The 24732-nt window shown below is 39.6% G+C and overlaps 1 protein-coding gene across 3 annotated transcripts in view; it reads left to right on the top strand.

The window, feature by feature from the left end:
* DGKH (diacylglycerol kinase eta) overlaps nucleotides 1-24732 on the top strand; it is a 170887-nt gene that overhangs the window by 42069 nt on the left and 104086 nt on the right. The window lies entirely within an intron of this gene.

Below are 24732 nucleotides of genomic sequence, written 5' to 3' on the forward strand. Positions count from 1 at the left end.
TTTAGGCACCACCAAAGCATTAACTTGTGCCGCCATAGTCATGTCTAGAAAAGGTGTGGATTTCAAAACAATTTTGTTTGTACTAATTGACTTCATAATAATTCACTTCACCCACTTACATTAATAAAACATCTCATTTACACATTTTGTCTATGGAGAATCTACTGCTAAAATTATTTGAAAACCACCTTGTAGAGAGTTCAATCCCCCCTTACTCTTGGGTGAGCATAGTTGCCTTCAAACTTTCTCCTTTCTAATCTCTCTTGCATACCATTGCTGGAGTTAGTTTTCTTAAAATACTAAAGCTTTTAATTAAATGCTTGAAACCCAAACCCTATTTTGGGGGAAAGTAGACTTAGATATTAGTTATAGCTCTGCCACAAAATGCTCTGTGACCCTGAGCAAGTCTTTGTTTTCTCATCTGTAAGCATCTTCTTTCCTCTAAGTTTTTCCTCCCATGACATCCCCTCTAGCTGCTGGTGGTCTTAATGATCTGTCTCTAGCTTATCCACCTAGTTCCCTCTCTTCCCCCACTAATCTATGCCTTTATCCTCTGCTCTAGTCTGGCCATTCTTGTCACTCCTGTCTCTTCCCTTCCCCAAGCACACACCATTTGCTGATTAATTGTGCTTTGCATATATTCATGTTATTTCCCCAGCCCAGACTGACCTCATTAGCTCATTGATTTAAATTCTTCACCTTCTTTAAAAATAGGCTTCTAGAACTTATGGTTAAAGAAGATTTCTTGGATGAGCAAAGCAGTACCAAATGATACAGCATTAAGATAGATTGAGAACTGGTAACAAGCCATTTGATTTGTCGAGAGCTGTCATGTTTAGTGCAGTCACCACTAGCTACATGCAGCTATTTAAATTAAAATCAATTAAAATGACATACAATGAAAAATTAAGTTTCTTAGTCTTACTAGTCACAGTTCAGTGGTTGCGTTTGGCTAGTGGCTACTCAGACAGTTTGTTTTTATCATTGCGAAAGGTTGTTGGACAACGCGGGCCACGGGGAACTTGAGAGTTCTGTTTCAGGGACATCTAGAGGAAAAATATATTTGCAGATGGTTCAGAAGGAAATGTTTGATGAAGAAACAGGGGTGAAGGGTATAAGCAGTTGATTCTAGAGGTCTGACAGTGGCGAGAAGGAGAGACATAGGGAAAAAATATTGCCTTAGTAAGAAGAGGTAGGGGTGTGTTGGGGCGGGAGAGAGAGGGAGACAGAGAGAGAAGAACATTTATTAAAGGCAAAGAAAAAGTGTGTGGCAATGGAAAGACAGTCCATTCTAGACGTTGGAAGAAGAGTCTGTAGGAGGAGATAAACATACTGGATTTCAGGAAAACAAGTGAAACAGGATGTTGAGGTAGGTTTCATTCTGTCTCAGTTTTGGCTGAGGCCCTGAAACATTGCAAACACAACAACAAGTGGCAATGACATCACATTCCTTAGTGAAGGTTCGTAACCCTTAGCCCAATATCTTCATGGTGTGATGGCGCTGAAGAGGCCAAGAGAGGGGCTCGGAAAGCAGGAACGGGATGATTCCATCTCACCTCAAGCTGAGTGAGGGGGTTGGAAGGAGACCTCTGCTCTCTGCAGCCTGTGGAGACAGTAAACCGGGACTAGAAAAGTTTAGAGGTCAGATACTGGAGCTACACCCGCCTGCCTGGCTGCAGAACAAGGAGCGGCAGCTGCATAGGAGGTCAGCTGTGCTTTCACTAAAAACAAGGCAGCTGGACCTACTTTCCATGGACCAGGAGAGGGCCTGGCAGTCTTTTCCAAAGTAGCCCTCCCTGCCAAGGACAATGTGACTTTGACTGGAGGTGTGTCCATCGGATGCAGACGTGGGAGGGTGGGCAGCGTTCTAAGTGACTACCTGGAGGTGAGTTATTGCTTGAGCCCCAGGAGCTGTAAAAGACTGTTTCCAGCAGGAACATCTCTGTAAAGCAATGGAGAAGCCCCATTTGAGGAGTCAGATTGTTCTGCTTAGTGAATTAAAGAAAGGAGCTGACACCTTTATCAGAAAGAGCCTGCTGTGGTTGGAACAGCCAAGACTGGGGGAGAGGAGAAACTTTAACTTTGCATAAAGTTTGGAGTTTGTGCCTGGACATTTTCCCTGCTGAAATGTGCAATGTTTTTTGTGACCAGAGAACTTTGACTTTTTTTTTTTTTTTTTTGAGACAGAGTCTCGCTTTGTTGCCCAGGCTAGAGTGAGTGCCATGGCATCAGCCTAGCTCACAGCAACCTCAAACTCCTGGGCTCAAGCGATCCTGCTGCCTCAGCCTCCCAAGTAGCTGGGGCTACAGGCATGCGCCACCATGCCCGGCTAATTTTTTCTATATATATTAGTTGGCCAATTAATTTCTTTCTATTTATAGTAGAGACGGGGTCTCGCTCTTGCTCAGGTTGGTTTTGAACTCCTGAGCTCAAACGATCCGCCCACCTCGGCCTCCCAGAGAGCTAGGATTACAGGCGTGAGCCACCGCGCCCGGTCCGGAACTTTGACTTTTTGATGAACGCCTAGAAAAGCCTTGGAACAGATTTCATCCAGGACAAGAAACAAATAGGCTTCCGAATGGGTTTAAAGACACATGGAGAAAGAATAGTTCTTTGTAGCTTGCACTCTGGGGGATCCTACTTATTAGGGGCAATGGGTGTACTGATTTGGAGTTTGATGAGAATGTTTAGAAATGCTCTAAGAGATGTGCTGAGAATTAATAAGAAGCAAGTGAAAGAATAATAACCTGTAATATGCCTGACTGCAGAGAAACAACAGTAGTTAAGTGGACTAGTCAGATAAGATTTTTGCCTCCCTTTCCAGGATTACTCTGTAGCCTGGGATAAAGAGATTCATTGTTATCTATTTATTTGGGGTTTATAGTTGAGGTAATTTGAAGCCTCATAGTTTTGTGGATTGTCATTTTGAATTCAGAGGAAAGTAAACGGAGAGTGCTACTTTAACATAGCTGGGTTTTCTTCTGTGTGTGGTGGTTCAAGTGCTCTTTGATGTTATTCCAGTGATGTAATTAAATGTTTCTTCCATATTTAATGATTTGGGGTGGGAGTAGTCTATTATGATTGGGATGAAAGGTAGTATATTATTTCTATTTCACTTCTAAGATTGGTTTATTGATTATGTACATTACATGGGGGACTTTTGTCATATATACTTTATCAGTTAGGATGCTGTCAGCTGCAGGTTTCAAAATACCCTAAATCATATTGGCTTAAGCCAATGGGAGGGAGGGCAGGCTCTAACTCACTTCTTTCTGGGATTCTTAAGGCTGTGCTTTCATTTCTGTTAGCAAAGTGCCTGAATCAATTCCAGGAGTCATATCAAGACAACAGACCGAAAATGTGCTCTGTCTTCTGGAGGACCAAAAGCAGTCCCCCAGGACACCCCCACTCGTAGCTCATTGGCTGGAACTGGGTCACATCTCACCTCTGAGCTAATTACTGATGGCAAGGGGAAAGGTATCCTTATAAGCGAATTGTTAGACTAATTAATACGTACTCACTAGAGCTGGGAAGAGAATCAGCATTTCCTAAGCAGCTGACTTAGGAAGAAAGAGTGGATACCTGAACCACATCAGGGTTCTGCTAAGAAGCAGGAAAAAGGAGATGGTTGGCTACAGTCTTGCACCTATTCCTATAATTATATATAATGAGTAATATAATTAATTGGAAATGACTAATTACAAATTAGATGGTAGGAACATGTTATGTAATATACAGACTATCCTGCTGTGATAAAACTCTGAAAGATGGTGCTTTAAATAATATAAAAGTGTATTTCTTTCTCACCAATAACAGGTCAGGGGTATGTGATGCAGACGTGGTGAGGTGGCTGTAATATAGCTTGACTATTAGAGTTACCAAGTTGTAATAATGAAACTCCTAATTTTCAGAGACTTAGAGAACAAAGAAGTTTCTCTCATACATTACAGTCCAAGCTTCTGAGGTGAGTGGGTGTCTCTGTTGCATGGAGCTATTCAAGGACCCAGGTTCTTCCCATGTTGTTTCCTTGCCATCTGCCAGAGGACTGTCCTTGCCTCTGTGGTTAATGCTATGTAACCATTTCCAGGTTCCAGCTAGAAAGCAGAAAATGAGAATAGGGAGGAGGAGTTGGGCCCATGTATAAAGGCGTAGGCCAAAGTGGCACCCAGGACTTCTGCTCACATTGCATTGGTAAGACCTTGGTCACATGGGGACATCAAATTTCAAAAAGGTTCCGAAATGCGGTTTTCCTGGGCAGCTTCCAAGGTTGTTCAAGTCATCACTATTTCCAGCCAGCAGAAAGAGGGAACACCTAGGCCAGGTGTTTTTCAGGTGATGATACTTAAGTTGCACTCATCACTTTTACTCACATCCTCTTGGCACAAACGTGGTCACATGGCCACACACAAGGGAGGTCGGGAAATTAAGTCTGTAGCTGGGAGGCCAGGTATTTCTTGAAAATCCCAGAACAGTGTAGAAAAACTGCCCTCCAAACGGAGAGAGAACCGAGATACCAAAGAATGACTCTGACCAAGTCCAGCTTTGTGAGTTAGGTGAGTTTATCAGAGGTTACTTACAAGGGCGCTTGCTCCTGGGTGGCACAGGAATTTCTTCTACAGGAGCTTTCTTGCATGCAAAATGCACATCTGCCCACCCTGTGGTGCTGCCTTAATTCTCTTCCCAGTGAGTGATGCAAAGTTTTTACATTGTATCATATATAATAAGGGTAACATATATGATATGGCCTAACATCCAGGACATAGGGATGTGTGAACTGAAGAGAGGGAAAGGAAAAGTTCCATTCTATCCCAACAACAGAAACATCTACTCTTTTCAAGACAGCTGTTCTTATTTTTTACTTTTGGAGGTAGAGTCTCACTCTGTCACCCCAGGTAGAGCGCAGAGGCATCATCATAGCTCACAGCAACCTCAGACTCCTGGGTTCAAGCAATCTCCTGTCTCAGCCTCCCAAGTATCTGGGACTACAGGTGCGTGCCACGACATCTGACTAATTTTTCTATTTTTAGTAGAAAAAACAGGGTCTTGCTCTTGCTCAGGCTGGTCTCGAACTCCTGTGATCCTCCCATTTTGGCCTCCCAGAGTGCTAGGATTACAGGCATGGGCCACTGCTCTATACCAAGACAGCTGTTCTTACGTGGAGTGGAGGTTAGGTAGAATAAAGAAGGAATAAAATAAGTTGTATCCTAGAATGCCTTTCGGGGGTTAGGGAGATGAGGCTAGACATGCTTCTAAAGACTGAGTGAGTAACTTGACCTGCTATGTGATTTATTTTCTCATCATACTGTGATATAGATTTCAGAATTCATGTACCACTAAAAATATTGAAAAGTAAGAGAGAGAGAAACCATTTAAAGTAAACATAATCTTAGTATGTCACTCTCCTGTGTGAATCTGTTACTTTTTAGAACAGTAAAAAGGGCTCCGGGAGGACTGAGGACATGGAATGGCAAATGAGCGGGCACTCCTGAGTGATATTTGGTTATTATTGTTATTATTATTTTTTGAGCCAGAGTCTCACTTTGTTGCCCAGGCTAGAGTGAGTGCCATGGCATCAGCCTAGCTCACAGCAACCTCAAACTCCTGGGCTCAAACGATCCTGCTGCCTCAGCCTCCCGAGTAGCTAGGACTACAGGCATGCACCACCATGCCCGGCTAATTTTTTCTATATATATTAGTTGGCCAATTAATTTCTTTCTATTTATAGTAGAGATGGGTCTTGCTCTTGCTCAGGCTGGTTTCGAACTCCTGACCTCGAGCAATCCGCCCACCTCGGCCTCCCAGAGTGCTAGGATTATAGGCATGAGCCACTGCGCCTGGCCTGAGTGACATTTGGAAGGATGGTGTGTAAGCCCAGCATTGAAGGGTGAGTCGTGGGAGGAAAGGTGCTGGGGAGGTGCTTTTAGTTTCTATGGATAGACACCCAAATAAAAAGCCCAAGATGGAAGCATGTATGGTTTTTTTTTTTTTTTGCCACTGGCCAGGAGACCAGTACGCCAGGAGCAGAAACTGCAGGGGGGATGGGGCTGGTAGAGGCCTTTAGAGGGGGCTGCAGAAGCAATAGTGATGTAGCCAGGCAAGAGCCTTAGATGCAGAATTGAAGTGCTGTGCTTTATGCTGTGGTTTATGAACAACCTTTAAAGATTTTGAACAGGGAAGTGAGCGGATGAGATCTGTGTCTTAAGGAAATAATTCTGGAGGGAGGGAGTATGGAGAATTTCTGGGTGTGTGGGGCTAATTTTGTGCAAGGAAGTATATGTGTTTTTCATGTTTATGTCCATGTGACTTTTATGAATAAGGGTGACTTTTGTGGGGCTGTGGTGCTCAGTTAAGGCCTGCCTGAGTAAGGCAGCATCCCTGTGAGTAGAGGAACAAGGATGGTGAGGACAGACCACAGACAGGCAGCAAGAGGGGCTGGCTGGTTTTGGTGTGTAGATTGCAGGTGTGGGGCCTCTCTGAGCCTGTGCTCCTTGGCCATAGGGGACCGCCTGGTATGTCCCTGGTGGGGAGCTAAGTCAGGAAGCTCCTAGAGTCCCTCTTTGGGCTCACAGGCATGGAGGACAAGGGGAGATTTTGTTCTGTTGTCTAAAATGGTGCTCTCTGTTTACCTCCCTTATGCTATTGGCAGCCTTTAGTAGTCCTGTTTGAGTGTTCTGACTTGCCTCTGCTTTATTATGCATTATCGAGAGTTGTTTTCCACACTTGGGCCAAACTTCAATGGCAAGCAGTAGCTTCCAAATGCTGCAGGCAGTGGTGGTGATTCTTCCCGAAGTGCTGGTCCCCGAAGGGTTTCCCTAGGGGAGGGGACTGTGATAGTCTAGGTGAGAAGTCATAAAGTTACAAGAATTGGGGCACTGGCCGTAGGAGCAAAAGGGAAGACGAGTTTTCAGAAACCTTTTGATGTGGCAGACTAAATAATTGAAGGGCAAGGGAAGGTAAAAGATAGTTTGGGAGTTCTGGGATTATGGTTGTGTGTTTAGGAAAACAATGCTGCTGCTAACAGATGAGCTCACAGAAGAGAAGCAAAATTGCTAGGGGGAGGTGCTGAATTCGTTCTGAGTTCTGTGTAGAGTGAGTACTGTAAGTGCCTTTTACCCAGTGCTGTGTAGTTAGTTACTAGAAATTCTGGAATTAGAATCTAGGTTTCCTGAAGTCAGGAGAGTGTTTTTGTATGATCCTAAGACATGTATTACGTGAAATAAAATGTACCTATATAGAGTTGCAGGTGGTGACAGCATCTCCAAGTGGAGATGTCAAGTAGGCAGTTGTACATGGGGCTGGAGTGAAAAATTGAGAATAAATATAGAAATTTATTTTAGGAGTTACATATATATTTAGAAGAGATAATTGGAGCTATGGGAGGAAGTTCACTCAAAGAGATTTGACCCATAGGCTGTAATTGGAAATAGCCAAGAGACAGTTTTCTTGAAAAGGAGGCAGTGAAAGCTCTAATGCATGCAGTAAGGCTGAAAAAAAGCAAAGAGGCGGCAAGAGGATTCTATGTTCTTTTAAAGAAATTTTGTAGTAGTGGAGAGGAGGTTATAACTTGCAACCTGGGGCATAATCAGGAGGTGAAAAAAAGTTTTTAAAATCAGACGTGGCAAGGGGAAGGAATGGGTAGAGAGGGAACAGTTAGAGATGGAAGATAGACAGATGGAAGAGTTCAATTTAGCTTAGCAAACAAATTACAAGTACACTGAGGGGATGGGCCTAGTGCTGGGTGCCAAGATGCAGAGATGGAGTCAACACGATCCTGACTGGGGAGTTTGCTGTCTAATAAAGGACAGGAGCAAGAATAACAGAATGACTAACGTTTACTGAGTGTTGTGTGTCAAGGAATGTTGTAAATACTTCCACGCATTGACTCATTGAGTCCTCACAACATCCCTGTGAGTTAGTTATTATTTTATTGTCCATAAAGAAGAGGAAACTCAGGCACAGAAAAGTTAAATAATATGCTCAGGATCTTTAACAACTAGTCAGCTATGGAGCCAAGATTTGAACCCAGGCCATAGCTCTGCACCTTTGTGCATGATGTACACAAGTTATTGCATTACAGTGCAAAGACAGAAGTAAGGACAATGTACAGAAGTTGCATAAAGGAGGGAGGGGTTACATCTTTTTTGGCAGGTGCTAGAGAAAGAAGATCTCTGAGAAAGGGTAAATTAAAGATAAGGATGGATCCAGACAAAGGAACATACTGTTGTGACCCAAGTATAGAACCCGTGTATGTGTATGCATGTTGCTGTTTCAATTAGTAATTTGCTCAGCCTTCAGGTCTGACCTTTCCTCTGCCCCATCCTAATCACAGAGGACAGTCACATTTGATTCTATTAATTTCTGTGAACAATTAAGATATTTAAAAAAAAATCTACTAGAACTGGGTTATCTTTTAGAAGTATCAATCCTGTCCATCAAAACCATTGTTGGATTGGAGTTAATGACATTAAATATAACATTTGTATGTCTGTATGTATGTGTGCATATCTATCTGTCCATCCATCTAGGAGTTCAAAGAACTGGCAGATTTCTAACTGAGAATTTCCTATGCAGTTGGGACGCAGATATTCTCTGGGGAAAGAACTAGATAACCTGAGAGGCAGATTATTGAAGGTACAATTGAAATTCTAGAAAATATGTAGATTTGGCATGGAATGAGGTATAACCCTTTCTGGGATAACTGTATGCGGTAGAGACATGGCTCCTGGTTATCTGTGGTTAGGCTGTTAGATGCCTGTGCTTCAGCCAGCTTCCCATCCCTGACCATACATGCCACTGCCCTCCAACTCCTGTCCCAACATGAACTGCGTTCTCCGAGTGGGGACATTGGGAGTGTAGCAGCACTGTGGGACCCAGGTTTGCTGTGGGATTACTAGTTTAAAAAATCTCATGTTTAGTTGTTTTATTTTAGGCCATGTCAACATGTCCCTACATCAAAATAGTTGTATCCTTGTGGTCTTGTGGGAAAGTGGTTACATCAATATGTCATGGGGTGGGCAAAGGGATTATTCTTGGAAGTGAGGAAGGATATTTGATAAAGGAAGAAGTAAAGTCAAAATTTGAAGGATAGGTTTTTTGTTTTGTTTTGTTTTAAATAACAGTTACATATATGCCATTCATCAGTTATGGGGAAGGATTTGTGTGACTGAAAAAGGCCCATCTACATTCACAACACAGAAAGAAAATCCTGAGAATAGCATAGCACCACTGCCACCTTGTGGTAATTTGTTGTAACTATTGTATTTTATGACAAAAGTACATCTGATATTTTACAGCATGCACATTTTGTACCTTCTCAGTATAACAGTACCTTATAAAACCACATATTTTAGCTCTCTAATATTAATTAGAAAAGTGCATCTAGAAACTTCTCTGAAGAAGGTACATATTAAAAATGGAAAGAGCTTAATTTTAGGAATTAACAAATGTTCCCAAAATAATGTTTCAGGAAGGTAATCGTATGTTTATAGCTTTTCTCAAGAAATTTACAAACCATTATACACAGCATATTAGCAATCACGAGATGGTTTATTGGTGTAGAGGGTAATTATTAATAGACTATATTGGATAATCTCCATTATTTTGCTTTAGAATGCATTAATTTATACTTACATATAGATGTCCCAAATATTAGAGTTCATAGTATTTCTAACCAAATAATGAAGATATTCTGTATATATTCAGAGGTGTTCAAAATACTTCATTAGATAAGGAGATACTGTCACATCTTCATTACGTTTCCTTGTGCATACTTACATATGTCCCCTCAATTTCTCAAGGGGCAGACCTAATGCCTTCTCAGGTTTATGCAGGCTGCCGCACAATTGACTTTTGCTTGCCAGGTTGAATTGTTTTCTTTCTGGACTGGGAAGACGTCATAGGAATTGTGCTGGCAAACCTTTTCTGTCGCTGGGTTGAACATGGCAGGATGGAAAACTGCAGAGCCACAGGCCCACTGCAGAGTTTCCCAGTCTGCTTCTCCACACAGAGGGTGTGTGTTGCCAGTGCTGCAGAGTGGCCAGACTGCAGTTTTCAGTCCCATAGACATCCTAGACCAGGGGTCCTCAAACTTTTTAAACAGGGGGCAACTTGACTGTCACTCAGCCCGTTGGAGGGCCGTTAGAGAGTGTGGCGGTGCACATTCCACACATTTGCACTGTGGGCCCGGGAGGAGTTGGCTGCTAAGCAGGACAGGCAGCGGCAGCAAAAACACCCAGTGGGCTGGATGAATGTCCTGGGTGGGCCGCATGTGGCCCGCTGACCAAAGTTTGAGGACACCTGTCCTAGACAATCAGAATCAGAATGTGTGTATATGTGTGTGTTTTACATGTGAAAGTAAACAATGACTTCTAGTAAAATTAAAAAAGAAATAGTGGTTGTATATTTTTGGGGGACTAAAAACAAATGACTATTTTACAGACTTCTAAAATATTAAGTGTCAAGATTTTGTGTGAATATTAGATATGCAGGGCATATCGTCTAGCCTAGTGGCTTCTGAACTCTATTTCACAGACCTGTCGCATTCCTCAGTGGTATCCCCAGATGGGGAGGATTTGCCGGTTGGGTTCTGGATTGCCTATTCAAAGTGCCTGCTCATATATATTTGGGAAAAGCTCCTCGGATTATCCAGATACACCAAACTGCTTGAGGACAACTGTTTTAAGTGGCAGTTTATAAAAAGGGAAGTGTTTTGTGATACTGTAAATGACAAAGCACCGTTGTCGCCTTATTGCATTATCATTAAATATTGATATCATTAAACATATGATATCATACTTCTTCTATAAGCTGGGATGTCACTCTCTTAAACTCCCCTCATTATTCCCACTGCAGTTCCCCTGCCAGCATTTGCTCTCCTGGCTAGGTCCGGCCGGAGTGACAATTTGGAGCTGGAGACAGAGGAGGACAGAGAAAAGCAGCTAGGGTTGCTCTTTCTACGACCCTCCAGAAATTTCCCAACACACAGAGTACCGGTACCCATCACAGCTTCTATTTCCTCGTCTGAGGTCTTATTCTAGTCTTCGTCTGCAGTGAAAGCTGGCTTTTACCTGGATTATAGTTGAGCGCGGCTCTGTTCGTTGAGGGCAGCTGACTCTCCAGAGCTCGAGTGAGCATGCGCAGTCGTTCCTCCCAAATTACTCTTCTCCCCTCCTCCCCCGTCCCCTGGTTAGGGGCGCAGAGGGGACAAGAGTGGCACCTTAATGGGCCTCCACACACAGGCAGGGAAACATTTTGAGTGGAGAAATGCGATACCTACCTAAAAATGTGTTTTAGGAAGATTCGGACACCACATTTTTAAAATATTCAAAGCTGGGTAAGAGAGTAAGTGGTTACACTGAATGGTATCAGTTAAAGGTGAATGGGAAAATAGGAGCAAAAGTCCGGATTATATCTTTTTAAAGGATTTATGTAAGTTATTGTACGTAAAAATATTGTTCGTGAGAGTATCTTTTAAGCCTGATAATTCCAGTCAGTGAAAGAGATTTTAGTATATGTCGGTTCTCACGCCCCACTCCAAACCTACTGAATCACAATCTCTCAGATGAATTGAGGCGCATTAATGGTTTACAAAGTTCTCCATGGGATGATCAGCCAGATTTTAGAACAGCTGGCATATTTAATAGGGCTTAGCGTATAATGCATGTATACTTATTTTAATAAAGAGGCTTAAATTTACTTTGAAGAAAGTAGGAAATTCATGGTGGGACAAAATTCAGAAGGGAAGGGAAGGATACAAGACACAAAGCTAAAAGGGTCTGGAATCAAAGTGAATCGCTGGGAAATTGTGGAGGCTGATAGAAGAGCCATTGCTGGGAGCAATTTCACAGGTGGCTGATGAAGGAGGTTGACAGATTGAATCAGAAAGAGATCAAATGGCTTCCCTTGAGAGCTGACAGAGAGGAGCAGTAATCACTCAGTTGTAAGTCCTGGCATGGTGGTGGGGAAAAATTTGTGCTCTTATTTTATGAACACATAAATATTTAGAAGGGCAGATAAAAGAAAAGGAAGCAGTGTTGTATAGGAGACACATTAACATGCACACTTGTGAGGAAGATAGACTTTCAGAAATGCGGGGTAAAGGGTGGGTCTCTGGTTTGTGTTTGACCACTTTCAAGCTAAATTATGTTACGTCGAACTGTTGGGTAGGATACAAAATTTACCGTGCTTTTCATTTCACTATCTATAAATAGTAGTTGATTTATACATTTTATCAGTATATCTCTTCTGTATACCACTTGAAGATAGTATTAATGCTGATGGGATAGATAGCCTCCCCTAATAATGATGAAATGGTAACGAATAAAAGAAAAATGGGTTTTAATTTGGAGAAAAAAACAGAATAGACAACAACTAAATGCTGATATTTGCCACAGGGACATTTGCAAATGAGAAAGCGATGACTAGTCACAAAATAGGCACCTCTGCATCCACTTATCAGAATGTTGTCAGGTTTCCTGCCTGGGCTCTTCCTTAAGAGCTCTTAAACACAGTCTTCTGTTCAAGCTTACCCCTAAGCCCCATTTCACCTGCTCTATCTGAATGCCAGTCTCCATTCATTCGTTTAATGAATAATTATTAAGAGCTGTTGTCTGTGCCTGGAACCCTGGTTAGTGCTGGGGCTTCAGTGGTGAGAGGCTGGACACGGTCCCTGCTCTCACTGGGCTCGAAGGCTGCTTGGGGACACAGATATGTCAGTTTGGGGCTTATTGAATTTTGGAGATCCAGGTGGCATCCAGGTGGAGATATCCAGGAGCAAGTCTAGTCACTTCCTAATTTTTACTGGTGAACAAGATTGGTATTTTCAGAAGTAAAATAATAGTAATATTGTAAACTATGCCCCATTATTATATTAAATACAGTTTCATGATTGATTTCTGCTTTTATGTCTAAAGTTTAGAAAACTATCCATTTTGGGACTATATTCTTTATGTGGTTAAACGTGAGTTTTATATGATAATGTCTCTAAATAGAACATTGGGCCCTTGTTCAAGATTGTTACCTTTTCATTTAACTAGTATCAGTCTCACTTAAAACAACCTTTTCCAATAGTACCTTACTTATGATACTTTATATAGCACTTGGGAGTTTAGTAGAGACATTTACACATCTTTTTGTTTCATCCTAACAACTCTGAGGAGTACAGTGCAGGTGACATTTCACCTTATAGATGGGAAAAACTTAGGTTCATAAATGTTATTACTTATTTGAGGTTATAAAGCTAGTAAATGGTGGATCCAGAAATAGAATCCAATCTGGGGCTCTTTTCAGGAGTCAAGTCTCTTTCTTTTATATTTTCTGCTGGTATGTTGACTTGCTAGAAAGAAGGTCAATCTTTCTCCATCAAATTCCTCAAATTCCTATTAGTCAAAAGAAAAAAATGGTTAGCCCTGTTAATTTCTTACACTTTGTTTCCTGATTATTCAATTAATCAATTAACACATATTCATTATTTTCTAGGTATCTGGTATTTGGCTATATGTGGAATGAAAAAATAAATGAGATATAGTTTTTGTCATTGAGAAACTCACAGTCCTTGTTTTATTAATTCCATAGGTTTAGGGGGTACAAGTATTTTTTTGTTACATAGATGAATTGGATAATGCTGAAGTCAGGGCTTTTAGAGAACCTGTCACCAGAATAGTGTACATTGTAGCCAATAGGTAGATTTTTATCCCTCACTTCTCTTCCACCCTTCGTCCATCTTAGTTTTCAATGTCCATGTAAACACTTTATGACAGTATATGTCTGTTGTTTGGTTCCCACTTATAAGTGAGAACATGTGGTATTTGTTTTTCTATTCCTGAGATGCTTTACTTAGGATAATAGTCTCAGTTCCATCCAAGTTGCTGCAAAAGACATTATTTTGTTCCTTTTTATGGCTGAATAGTATTCCATGGTATATATGAATATATATTAATACCACATTTTCTTTATCCACTCATCAGTTGATGGGCACTTAGGTTGATTCCATATCTTTGCAAATGTGACTTGTGCTGTGACAAACATTCTGGCACAGATGCCTTTTAAATAAAATGACTTCTTTTCCATTAAAGGAAAAGTCCCCCAGTAGTGGGACTGCTGGATCAAGTGGTAGATACACTTTTAGTTCTCTGAGGAATCTTCAAACTGTTTTCCATAGAGGTCGCACTCATTTTCATTTCCCCCCAACAGTGTGTGTTTCTTTTTTGTTGCATCTGTGCCCATATCTATGTTTTTTCACTTTTTAATAATGGCCATTCTGACAGGGGTAAGGTAGTATCTCCTTATGGTTATAATGTGCATTTCCCTGATGATTAGTGATCTTGAGCATATTTTCATAAGTTTGTTGGCCATTTGTCTATCTTCTTTTGAAAAAAAATCCGTTCATGTCTTTTGCCCACTTTTTGGTTGGGTTATTTGTTTTTTTCCTGCTGATTTGTTTAAGTTCTTTGTAGATTCTGGATATTAGTCCTTTGTTGGATTTACAGTTTGTGAATATTTTTTCCCATTCTGTAAGTTGTCCATTTACTCTGTGGATTATTTCCTTTGCTGTGAAAAAACTTTTTAGTTTAAGTTCCATTTATTTATTTTTATTGTTGTTGCATTTGCTTTTTGGGTCTTGGTCATAAATTCTTTCCTTAGGTCAATGTGCAGAAGTGTTTTTCCTACATTTGCTTTCTAGAATTTTTATGGGAGAAACTCACATTCTTATCAGAGAAAGAGGCACAGGCACTTTAAACTCCTATACAGCATGAATAATGCTATAATTATCTGTGAGTATACTGCTGTGTGTACACCAAGGATGTGATAGTGGCCTGAGCCTTGAAGGGTGCAAGAGTTGGGGAAGCATTTTCAAGAAGTAGAGGATACCGTTGAGTAGAAGGAACAGCTTATGAAAAAGCCTGGATATAAGGAAGTGTGGTGTATATGGAGATTACCAAGCGCTACTTCTCTTTCATGCTCCTGTTAGGTGAACTTATGCAGTTTGCTAAAGATGAGGTTGTTAAAGAAGGTGGGTCACTTATGGAAGGAAGAATCTTGTATGTCCACCTAAGAAGTCTAGAATTATACTGTGGGTAATGGGACACACTCTGAAGATATTAAACCAAGAGTTTGGGAGGATCAAATCTCTATTTCAGAGATAATTTTGTCCACAGTGGGAAGAATGGGCTCTCAGTAGGAAAATTCATAGCATGGAGAACATTTAGAAAATGGTTGGGTTCCAAGGAGTTCCAAGGAGGGACTTGAAATAAGGCAATGACAGGAGGAGTGGAAAGTGATGGATTTATGAAATCCAACCTTTTCTATAATAAATAATGCATATGATGAGGACTAATGTTCATGATAATAATATCTTGGCATACTACATTTTTAAAGAATTAATGTATTCTTTCATATCTATGGCCTCACATATTGTCGTAGCACATAGTGGCATGCAGATATTATTTCCACTTCAGAGATTAAAGTCTATAAACTAAAGAAATTTAGTTTGACCATTAAAGATGGTCAAATAGACCAATTATTACAGTTTTGTACAGATACCCAGGAAGGCATGACACAGCTTTCCTGGAGCTTATTTGACAAATGGGTAAGGAAATGTATAGGGCAAAGAAAAAATCTTTGTTGTGGAAGACAAAATAGACAGTAGTTAGAAGAGATAGAAACGAAGTGTCACATGTAAATGTAGAGTGGTGAAAACTCCCCTGACCCCTCCCTCCCATTTCACCAAATTCCATTCCCTAGAGAAGTAGCAAAGGAGTCTTGTTGGTACAAGACTAGTGGAAGCTAGAGATTCTTCTGGAATCCTTGTAGGCATTTGTAAAAGACAGGAATCATCACTGACCTTTGCACTTCACCATGCCAGTTTAATGCCCTCCCCCAAGTCAATACAGTATATGAAAAGATTCTTAGCTTTACAAAAGGCTCATCAAATGGCTGCTTGTAAAGTTGCATTCTCCTAGGGCATTAAAGGAGTATTCCATCTAAACAACCTCAACCATGACACAGATGGGTTTCTGAAATTTTAGGTAAAATCGTAGAGCACTCTCGTGTGTATATCATGTAAAAGAGAAATTGCTTTTATTTGCTCTAAGCAAAGGGCATGAAATAAGCAATTCTACAGCTTTAAGATATTGGACTCAAAACAGTCTTGGAAAGCCAGCTAGGTAAGAGTATATTCAACTGGTAAAGCTTATTTTTTTAAAATAATTTTTCAAGGCTAAATTTATTTACCTTTTTGTTTTTAATTTTTTGAAACTAGGATATTGGATTACAGTTTGAATCTGCATGGCTTTACGGATTTTTTATGAGGGTCAGATAGTACTAAACCAATTATCTGACAGATTATATAACTAAGTGCCAGTTGAATGTAAATGTCTCTAAGCCCTTTTTGGGGGGATGGAGGAGTTTATCACTTATCCTGGAAATTGTGAAAAAAAAATTAAAATGCAATATTTATTTTTAATTATTTATTTTTATTATTGGTATACTCATTATTCTGAAATTTTTGGAACCACGTTTGTTTTTTTAAATGTCTTTTTTTTTTCTTAGCCACACTTTAATTATATGATTATATTTGGTAGAGCTGTTATACATTAATCATTTTTTTGTTATGCTTCATCTTTTATCATAAGAAGTGTTGTTTAGCCATATATAAACAGAAGTTTATTTTGAGGATTCACTTTCATGTGAATAACTTGCCTCCCTGTTAAGTCTTTTTAATCACATCTCTTAGTGGAAAGCAAGAATGTTTTTTCTTTTTTCTTTTTTTCCCCCAAGAATTTAAAATTGACTGTTTGTATATTATAACATTGAGAAGTTTGTAAATCTGTGAAGGCAAAGACTGTATCTTATACATCACTCTAGTCCCCACGGCCTCACACACTGCAGGAGATTAACCCATGCTTATGCAAGATTTAAGGAAGAACATGATAATTATATAGAAAACAGATAAATTATTTGCTTTGAAAGTGACTCTATAAGCAACATCTCTAAATGAGCAATATTCTCATATACAATCAGGATAGCATTTTATTTTATTTTCTGCCCCTCTGCCTGTCCCTACCTGACCCCTCACCCAGGACATGCCCGTGGGGACATGTAGGCCTTTGAGCATTGTAACTGCTGGTTTCATGCACAGGAAAAGAAACAGGCTCGGACCTGCCGAACCCTGGAAACCATAAAAGCATTTCCAGCCATTATTTCTTGTTGACACATTGATACCATTTCCTGTCAAAATCCCAGTGCTTTTCCCGTTTGCTAATTTTTTTCCCCCTTGTTTTAAAATAGAAAGTTACCTTACATACATAACCATTTTATACTGTCACTTAAAAGTCGCTCAGGTCAACTCAACGGACATTTATTTGTGGCTCTGATGTGTTGCCTCACATGTTAGAGAGTGATGTTGCAAAAATGGGCAGGACACAGTGTTTGCCCTTCTGAAGGCCACAGGCTAGTGGGACCATAAACATGTAAACCACTGCCAGCCAGTGTCACTGGTGCTGTTAGGCAGACAGGATGAAGACACATTGGGGGGCGAAGGAGGGCATGGTCACTTCTTCCTAGGGAGTTAGGAAGCCTTCCCAGGGCCGGTGGTGCTGGATGAGAGGTGAGATGAAGAGGCGATTTCAAGCCAGGCAGATAGAGGAGAGCATGCGTAGGGATGGAGGAAGCCTGGGAGGGGGCGGCCGTGAAGGTGGAGAGTGTTATTCAGGATCTTCTGCAGTACAAATAGGAGCTTGGACATTATGCTGCCAGCAGAAGAGAACTAATGAAGGGCTTGAAGCCGTGGCATATTTTAACCAGGTTTTCATTTTAGGAAATTACGCAAATAACCATGCGAGCATGAAGTAGGTTATTTATACTTTCTTAAAACAGTACTTATAGAACGTAAATAGACCAGACATTAATTTTTCCTACTCATGGCCTTAAACAGAACCTTACAAAAATCCCAATACACCCATGTCTGTCATTTGAATTTCCAAATGATTTATTCTTTGGCTAAGCGATATTTTTATAGTACTTTAATGCTCTGTGTTTGGGTTTAAGAATTATGAACTGCCTACCTTGGGTGACATCAGGTGCCACGGCGATGCAGCTCACCGCATAACTCTCCCTAATCCTCCCTTGGCATTGACAGCAGGCTGCCTGTGTTTTTCCCCAATGCATCTTGCAATAGGACTGTATTGAACAGGCACGACTATTCTGCGTATGTGCAGCATTTTCAGGAAAAAAATATAAAATTTGTATGTGAAAGAACATGAGCAAAGGTCTAAAAGAAGAGGAACGAATTTATAGTAACAAAAGACTAAAGGTCTAGTGCGATGTAACATAGTAAAAGTTCAGAGGTGCCGCTTTAGCTGAGATGCCTTCATGTGGCATTAGTGGTCGTCTACAGTCCAGTCCAAAAAGCAGTCCTATTGTAGGCACCAGGCCATAAGTTTTCTTTCTGAACACAGTGAAATGGTTCTTCCATGACGTTCAATGTAGTTTCCTTCTTTCTCCTCCTCTCACTAAGTTTGTTAAATTTGAAGATTCTGACATTGCCCTCATAAGAGTTTTTAGCCCTCATTTCAGGAGCATTCTGGGCTAACAGAGTTTTGTAATCTTTCTTTTCTTTCTCTCCTTTTAAATTATTTATATTTTGGTAAAAAATACATAACAAAATTTACCATCTTAATTATTTCTAGATGTATGTTTCAGTAGTGTTAGGTACATTTATATTGTGCAATGTAATCTTTTTAAATTAATTAATATTAATATTTCATATTTCTTTCTAATCAGGTTAATGATTATTTTTGTTTAACATACTATTAAATCTTGATTTCTATACCTCTTATCTCATTGTTTGCATGTTCTCTTTTTAATCATAAGTGCTGAATCAAGATTGTTGTGTGTTTTTTTTTTTTAAGAGATGGGGTCTCACTCTTGTGCCCAGGCAGGAGTGCAGTGACACTATCATAGCTCACTGTAACCTCAGACTCCTGGGCTCAAGTGATTCTCCTCCCTCAGCCTTCCAAGTAGCTGAGACTACAGGCACACACCACCATGCCTAACTAATTTTTAAAAAATGTTATTGTTTTTAGAGATCTCGATGTTGCCCAGGCTGGTCTCAAACTCCTGGCCTCAAGTGAGGAGGCCACTTGGCTTCCCAAAGTGCTAGCCTTACAGACATGAGCTACTCTGCCCTGAAGTTTCCAAATCTCTAATCTTTGTTTGAAAACAAACCAGGACTGAAAACACAGAATAAAAATATCACATTTTTTGTGTGTTGAAGGAGTGAATATTCTAATATAAATTAATTTTTCTTAAAATGAGCTTCCCATTTTTTATAAAATAATGTTTTCCTTTAATCTTGGGAAGAACAACTATGTAATATGTCTTCAAAAATCAAATTTTCAAATTGAATAAGTAAACATCTATTAAACTTTCAAATTAGATAATGCCTATGTATTTTAGAATGGGTCTGGTTATGAGTTGTAATTATTAATAACTGCTGAAATTGCAACAGAAGATTACAACTCAAAAATTTTTAGTTATTACTCTCTAATCTCTTAAGTAATATTAAATGATGCTGTTTCAGATGCTATAGGAGACTAATAAACTAACCAGAAAAAAGTTAAAAAAAATAGTATTTGTTACTCATAACCATATTAAGCCCTGATCTATTTAAAAAACAACCAAAGAATTCATCCAATTTGATGTTATATAGAGGCCATGATTTTTAGTTATGGTGGATCTTGAAAGTTCACGAACCCCCTAAAATTGTAGGTAATTTACAGTGTGTAAGTGTGTGTGTGGCTGTTTCTGGAGAGAGAGTATTCACAGCTTTCATCAGATCCAAGCCAAGGTACAAACCACTCTCCCAGAGGTTACTTTGCCCATTTTCCTGTTTATATACAGATCCTAAGTCACAACTAGATTTTGTTTTAGAAATAGTTTATGAATTGGTTGTTTGGAACTTAGACCACATTTTTCCATAAAAGTGTTATATACACATTACTTTTATAAATATATATATATATCAGTGATGTTTTCTGACTTCTGATGGTTCAACTTTTGAGTTTTTGACTTTACAGTGGTGTGAAAGCAATATGCATCCAGTAGAACCTATACTTTGAGTATTCATACAACCATTCTGTTTTTCATATTAAGTACAATATTTAATAAATTACGTGAGACATTCAATGCTTTATTATAAAATGAACTTTGTATTAGATGATTTTGTTTAACTGTAGGCTAATGTGAGTATTCTGAGCACATTTAAGATAGGCTAGGTTAAGCTATGATGTTTGGTAGGTTAGATGTATTAAATGCATTTTGACTTATGCTATTTTCAACTTATGTTAAGTTTATCGAGATGTAACCCCATTGTAAGTCAATGATATATATTATACTTATATAAATATTATAGAATGTTCCCAGTGGTGGTACAAAGGGAAATGAGGTAGGCCTCCCAGACTCCTAAGTAGTTTATAATCCATGCTGGGGCAAAAAGACATGTATAACCGATCCTCCATTGAAATTGAGCTCCTAATTTACCTGTGACCTTCCTGTTCATTTTTCTTCAGCTATATCAGGATTAATTTCTTCCCACCATTAGAAGTTCATTTCAGAAAAGGAGGAATTGCTATCAGGAATTCAGTAAGAAAGAGGACAGAGTCTGTCTTCTGTTAGCACAAAGGTGTGCTTCTGACACCCGTAGAGGTATTAGGTTAATGGTATCCTGGGGATTCAGATACAATGTAGAATAACATGGAGACTTAATCATTAAGGCAAATATATGGTATGGTTTCTATGGGAAGATGTACTCCTAGTTCTGTCTTGGAATTGAGGTTTCTGGGACACAGAGTGTCCTCCCCTTAGAGCCTCATTAGTGGGTACCCTATGTGTGATGCATGGGGTTCCACTTCACCTCTGCCATGGGATCTCTCCCTGAGGAGCCCTTTATACAATAAGCCAAGGATTTTCTGGCTAATTGTATAAAGGAGACTGAAGCAGGAGGATCGCTTGGGCCCAGGAGTTCGAGGTTGCAGGTGAGCCATGATTGTGCCACTGCACTCCAGCCTGGGTGACAGAGAGAGAGACTCTTTCTCTTAAAACAAAAAGACTTTTTCATTAGTAACAACCGTTTGTGTTTCAAATCTCTATAAGTCAGACTTTTCTTTCTGAGGTACAGTATGAAAATTTTCTTTCCCCTTCCTCAATTAGGTTCTTGATGAGAGGCACGATAATTCTTTGTAGCTAAACTGTGTAATTTCTAGTGGAAGTTGTATAATATGTTGGTTGACTGAAGGGAGAAGCTAAGGGGTGGGGGAAGACAGAGAAATGAAAGCATCTGTCCATGAAAACTTATAGACAAATGTTTATAGCAGCACAATTTTAATAGCTAAAAATGAGAAGCAACCCGAATGTTCAGCAATAGGTAAATGGATAAACAAACTGTAGTATGTCTATACAATGGAATACTACTCAGCAATAAACAGGAATATAGTACTGAGATACATAACAGAATGGATGAGTCTCAAAATACTTAAAGTGAAAGAAATTGGACTAAAAAAAGTATACACTGTATAATGCCATTTATATAAAATTCTAGAAAATACAACAGGTAATATCTTATGATTGGCAGCAGATCAGTGGTCACGTGGGGACAGGTAGTGATTGCAATGGTATATAAAGAAAGTTTGGGTATGGAGAATATAATTCAGTATCTTGATGATGGCAGTGGTTTCATGGCCATATACCTATGTCAAAACAAATCAAATTGTACACATTAAATATGTACAGTTTATGAGATGGTAATTACATCTCAAAGCTGTAAAAAAAATTTTCTGTAATATGGTTTCCTTTGGCTTATATTTCTGACCTGATGCTAAAATAGATTTTTTCAGGGATAAATCCTTAAGATACATGACCATTTAAAATATACAAATTATTAGGTCATAAACATGGATTTTTTTAATCTCTCTAGTATAAATTTTATATAATAAATCTGAAAATTTCTGATAATTTTGACCTGCAGTTAATATTCATATGCACTTAATACAACACTCTCAGCCTCAATTGATGTAAATCATATCAAATTATTTAGAAATTTGCACCATTATTTATGTTTTCCTAATTTTTGTCATTATAAGCAAAACTTTAGTGTAGTTTATGGAATAAAAAAGTAGAGGTATTGAATGTAAGTCATCTTGAATGGCTGGTCTATGTTATTAATATTTCCTTTTTGTATTAGGAGTCCATTTTATTCCATATTGCTAAAAATAAATAGGCTTTTGGATGGTACTTGGGGACTTTTTTATTCTTGCTACATTAGTGGTGGTTGTAACAGTGTATTTGGTAATAGGGTTTGACTTATGCTTGCCTGGATCATGGGCCCCAGGGATGGGAGAGATGATAGAAGATAACCTAGCCCCTGTGTGTATTAAGCTGGTACCATATGGTGGTGTATTTAAATTTATTCTATACAAAAATTAGTCCTAGATAGCAAAAAAAAAAAAAAAAAAAAAAGAGAAGAAGGAGTGCCTTAGAATGCTTTGCATTCTATCTTACTTTTCTTACGAAGTTGTGCAAAATGGGGCTTGGAATTTCATTCCGGCAGCATTTTTTGCTGCTGCCACATGAGGCTTATTAAGGGCAGGATTTTGTCCTGACACCTGGACTTCCTCACTGCTTCCTCTTGGGAACCTTGCTTCTGTGTGGACTCAGGCAGCTATAATTGGTTTAAATGTGCAGGTAGACCCCACCCGTGGTCTAAGGCAGCGGTTGTCTACTGTGACTGCTATTAGAATCACCGCTGCCTTTCTCACCCATTTTCCCCCTGTCACTTCCCTGCCTTAAACATTTCACTAGCTTTTTGCACTTAGAATGAAAAGCAGACTCCCCGCTGTGGCCAACATGTACTGGCTCTTGTCTTCTCTAACCTTATCTCTTGATACTCTCCTTCTACTCCAGCTGTTATTTGTCCTGACAGTGGCCTGCGAGCACTTATTTACTTCTTCCAAGAAGCTTGTCTAATTCGATGCCTGGAAAATACTCCTTGGACTTAATAGCATAATGATATCATAATAATAACACTTTGTCCCATTTGTTGAATGTTTTCTTCAACCCAGACAGTGTGCTAAGTGCTCTACAGGCATTATCTTATAATTAAATTAGATACAGCAAGCTTGTGAAGTTGGTGTTGTAATGGCCATTTTTTTAATGAGAGGAAACTAGGGTGTAGGAGAGTTGGAGTGACTCGCCCAGGTTCCTACTGTAATTGTATGCTGGAGCCCGGCTTGAAGTCTGTCTGTCTGACTCTAAATTGGCTCTTTGGTACTGAAGTTTCAGAAATATCTTGTTACCATTAAATTGTAATGATCTCACAACAATTCCTGGAGGACAATCTTGGAGCGAGCTGTAGAGTAGATTTCTTATTGAAATTGGAAATAAGCATTAATATAACTTAACTACCTTCCTGGAGACAACAAAATTTTCTCAATATTTTATGTCTTTTTGATAATAAGAGGCAGTATGGTGTAAAAGCTGGGAATAAACGCTGGAACCAAACAGATAGGGTTCCATCTCAGAAGCATCTGCCTTTTGTTCGTATAGATCTCATTAACATATGTACCAGATAATGTTCCACTCTAGGCACTTGCTATCTGCACAATCCAGTGGGATCATTTAAAATTTTGGTCCTATAAGCTGTTTTTGTCTTGGAGGCTCACTATAGCATTGTTACTCTTTTTATTCAGTATAAATGAGATCTATCTCCAAACATGTAAACAGATTACTGTGCATGGTGGTCCATAGGAAGAAGTATCAGCTCGCCTTAGAGGGAGTCAAAGAAGTCTTCCCAAGGCCGGTCTTGGAGGAGTTTATCAGAATGACAAGAGATGTGAGAAGAGCATCTTAGGTGTATGCAAAAGTAGAAAGGTCTAAAATAATGGGGTCTATCTGAGCCAGTCTTGTGACATGTCTCCTAACAGCAATCTTATAGGAAGGCTCTAGTATAGTCTGCTTTCTTTTTTCTTTCCTTCCAATTAAAATGAAACATTAAATTTAACTTTATTAGATATAACAAACTCAGGGACATCATGTTCTCATAGGGGATAGCACAATGAACACAATAAGTAAATAAATTGCAGTGTATGTTAGAAGATGGGAAGTACTTTGTGGGCGTGGGTAATCAGATCAGACGGGGGGGGATATGGAGAACATGAACAAGTTGCAGCCTTAAACAGGCGGTCAGTGAGCTGGGTCTTGTTGAGAAGATCAAGACTCGAAGGAGGTGAAGGAGTGAGCCAGGTGGCCATCTGAGGGAAGAGCAGTCCGGGAGGACAGGTAATGAATGAGTGCCAGGATTAAGGCAGGAACAGATATGACCACCTAAGAGCAAAGCTGCCATTGTTGCCGGAGGGGACCGAGAGGGAGAGACACTAGATGATGTCAGAGAGGTTCAAAGTATTTTGTTGGTGACAGTGAAATGAGCTAGCATATGTAAAGCACTTAACACAGGGCCTGTCCCAGAGCCACAGAGCCCCTGACTACCTTTTCCAGCCACATCTCCACTACTCCCCCTTGCAAACCCTTTGCTGCATTTTATAACAGAAAGCTCTTTGAGGATTCCCCCAATATCCATGCTGTTTTAAACGTTTCTACTTTTGCACACACGTAAGATACCCGTCTCCCATCTCTTGTCATTCTGATAAACTCCTTTTTTTTTTTTTTTTTTTTTTTTTGAGA

Source organism: Microcebus murinus, chromosome 13, assembly GCF_040939455.1.
Source record: "Microcebus murinus isolate Inina chromosome 13, M.murinus_Inina_mat1.0, whole genome shotgun sequence".
Lineage (NCBI taxonomy): Eukaryota > Metazoa > Chordata > Mammalia > Primates > Cheirogaleidae > Microcebus > Microcebus murinus.